The 3,663-nt window shown below is 42.8% G+C and overlaps 1 pseudogene; it reads right to left on the reverse strand.

Moving 5' to 3' along the window:
- Nucleotides 1–491: 491 nt before the first annotated feature.
- On the reverse strand, nt 492–3,334 carry LOC115432473 (coiled-coil domain-containing protein 92-like; annotated as a pseudogene).
- Nucleotides 3,335–3,663: the final 329 nt, after the last annotated feature.

The raw sequence follows: 3,663 nt of genomic DNA on the forward strand, positions 1-3,663 counted from the left end.
GAAATATGACTGTAAAATAACATCCATGTCCCACATTTGTATAATGATCACAAAAGCAGTTAAAGGTGCAATGAATGCCATTTACTGGCAACTAGTGGTGAAGTTGTAGATTGCAACCACAGAAAAACCTGCTTCACTGTTCTCTACAGTGGCCATAAACCATATGAACAGCCCATGTTACAGCCAGTGTCTGCTAGTTTGGGAGTATTAACCTTTGTATACACCCAAATACAGTGTGCAACAACACCCACTGTCAAATGAAAAATAAGAAGAGGAAGTCCATTCTCAAGAAACATGGCTTTGGAAATAATCTACTCCCTCTGTGGATATAAATAGGGGATATAAAGAAATAAAATGGCTCTTAATTTCAGGAGATTATAAACCAATGATTCATGTATATATGTATATATTATAATGTACTACTTCACTTGTACACACTGAACCTTTAACATTGACCGAACTCAAATAAACAAAATAAACAACACAGAACACATTGTTGCCATTCCTAGGCACATTGCATGGGTTTAATAAAGTGCAAATCATACAAAATGTCACTAAGCCCTCTACAGTGACTTTCTGAACCTGGAATACAGCTAGTGCAGTGAAAAAGCAGGCTGCCACACAGGCAGAGCTGTGACCAACAGTGTTAAAAACAAGAGGCATCCATATCAAATAGTATGTTTATTCACCCACCCATAACTTTGCATTTCAAGAGTATGTGTTGTACAATCAATGTGACAAATTCAATTAATCTATGTGGAAGTTTTAATCACGCATCTTTGTAAAACTAACTAGAAATACCTAACTTACTCTCTCGAGTCTACAAACAGCCACAACATTACATCCCTCTCATTTCATCGGGTTCTGGATTAGATACAGAAGCTGCATCAAGTGTCACATGACACTGGTTGTTGTTGGAAGACGACTTCACCTCCCCATTTTCATCATCTTCATCACAGGGCGGTTTCTCCTTCTCCTGCCCCCATGTCCACCCTCCTGTGTACGCTGCTGTCCTCTATGTCCTCCCATTCATCCTCTAGCTGCTCCCTTCCTGCGTTCTGATTGGACGGTTCCAGCGAAGGAGCCGGTATCTGAGTGGGACCAAAAAAAGGGCGGGGTCAGGCATGGGGTGTGGCCTTTGTGGTGATGTCACTCTTCCTGTGGGACGCACGCTCTCACCCGCTCCTCCCTCACACTCACACGCCTCCTGTGTCTCAACTCTGATTGGGTGGGGGACGCTGGGGGAGGCGGAGACAGAAGCCAGTCTGATCCCTCCCCCTCGTAATCCTCATCATCGTCATCCCATCATCTTCCTCTCCTCCTTCCTCCTCCCTCACTTTGGCTTCCTCTTTCCTCTCGGCTGGGTTCTCTGTGCTCTGCCGTTGTTGGAACAGTTTTAATCGTGCGGTGTGGAGCTCGTGGTACAGGGTTGTTGTGGTCATATTTTGCCGCTGCAGTTCACGACTCAGCAGCGTGATCTTGTGGCTGCGTCGTTTCAACTCTTCTAAGAAATGCCGCTCTTCTTCCCTGAGGCTCCGTCCAAGTGCTGAAGCTCGTGCCCGGCCAGCTCGCAGCTCGCCACGTGCAGCAAGCATCATGCAGTGCTGGTCCTCGATGAGAAGCTCTGCAGCCTCACACCGTGCAGCCAGCTCCGCTTCCTCCTCTGGAAAACACATGAAGCAACACTGTGTGAGGAGTTTAGACCCGAAGAAACAAACAAAACAAAAGTATAGGAACACCCCTGTGAACTGTGAACAAGGCCTGTAGGTCTTTACACTTTCAATAAGAGTAAAGATAGATAAAAAATAATAAAAATGGAAATAAACAAAAAATAATAATATAACCGTTTTTGTCCCATTAAGAATAATACATAATTTTGCTAATTTTTTCCAAGCCAAGACCAATTAACTGTAAACAATGGCTGTGTGCCATGGATCATTTATAAAACATCGGAGACCAAGCAAAAAAAAACAAAACAAAACATAATTTGTATCTAAATGTTAACCAATATCTGCAGAAAAAGTAAGAAAATAGTGGAAGGTACACAGTATATGGCAAGATGCTATAAAAATGAAAAGCAACATGCCTTGAACGTGTCTTTTTGAATTATCACAAGTCTGAAAACACCGTACACAGCATATTTTGGAATTTTGACTAGCTGTGATTTTCTGCAAATAAAACACAGCATATTTAACTGACAGAACAAACTAATTTGTTCCTTTAACTCAAACACAAACCAGTGGTCTTTTCCATTTTTTCTAGAGCTGTATACACTGTGTGTTAATTAAAATAATGTGTAATTGTGAATCTTCAGTTTTTGTTCTTCGAAATGTCCACATTAACATTACTGTTCCTCTTCTGTGCAGGGTGTTTATAACGTCTTACCTGCAGTGCTTCTGTCAGGAAACCTGGAGTCCAGCTCACAGCTCAGTTCTGCAGATGTGAGAGCCAAAGGTGTATCAGACAGATTAACAGTAAAGCAGGCAGACAGGCAGTAACATCTAGGATACTCATGGGGACACAGACCGTGGCAGCGTCGTTTCAGGTGTGTGATCTCCATGCAGACCGGTCAGCATGGCCAGGTGCTCCTGCTTCAGAAAGGTGATGCCTCTCTCCACACTGGCCACCTGCTGCTCCAGCCTCCCAGCATCCATGGCTCAATCCTCACACAACCTGCACACACAGATGCTCACATACAGATACATATACTGTAGTAGGACAGGCTTCCCCACGGCAGCTGTTTACATTTGGGTTTTCATACACTTAAAAAATGGCAGCAGACTAGTGTGTGATGATGCAGCTGTGAATGTGCATGATCTTAAATGTTAGGTAAATATAATAAAATCAAATTCTCCTGATGATATAAGGCAACAACCTAGAATTGCAGTAGTGGCATGTTCTGCAAAATGCAAAAGCTTTTCTCCTCATCAGGCTGTAAAACTGGGCTCTTAAAGGCGAAATGCACGTTCTCTTCCACTCATTCATTGACTTGCAGCTTGTACATTTGTGCACGGTTTGCCACCAGTGCTCACAGTGTACCTGCCAGTGGCCTACCGTGATACTGAAGCGGTTTCCTGCTCGAAGCGTTTCTCATGGATTCTCTTATCGCTCCGACGTGTCTGTCCTTGATGCAGCACAGATGCAGAAAACAAAAGACCGGTGCAAATCGGCCAGTGAGCCAAATGGCGCGTCGGTGTCTGTCTGCTGTTCTCCGTGTGTGGCAGCCCGGGGGAGGCTTTAGATTTTTCTTGCGTGTACGAATCCTGCAGCAGTCTGAGTGGAAATAACCTCCTCATAACCTTCTGGTTGTACGTGCAGCCGCTGCTGTATTCATTACAGAGCAGCTCGGTATGGAGGGTGATTAGTGCCACAAAGAAGGAAAAAAAAGAGGCGGAGCTTTGGTCACACTGTACCAGCTGTTGCTTTTTGTTCAGGTTTTAACATATAGAAGATATTACGTTTTCACTGTATTTATTTATTTATTTATTTATTTAGTAGGAGCTATTGTCTATTTAATTTTTGTTCAAAGTTAATTTTTTGTTTACTAATTTAGTATTTTTGCTAATTGTTTATTGTTCATTTGCTTTCGTTTGTTTAATATTTAGAATATATTTCCCAGATAGCAAAATCATTATGGCTTAAATCTGGGCCAAAACTGGCATG

Source organism: Sphaeramia orbicularis, chromosome 14 (assembly GCF_902148855.1).
Source record: "Sphaeramia orbicularis chromosome 14, fSphaOr1.1, whole genome shotgun sequence".
NCBI lineage: Eukaryota > Metazoa > Chordata > Actinopteri > Kurtiformes > Apogonidae > Sphaeramia > Sphaeramia orbicularis.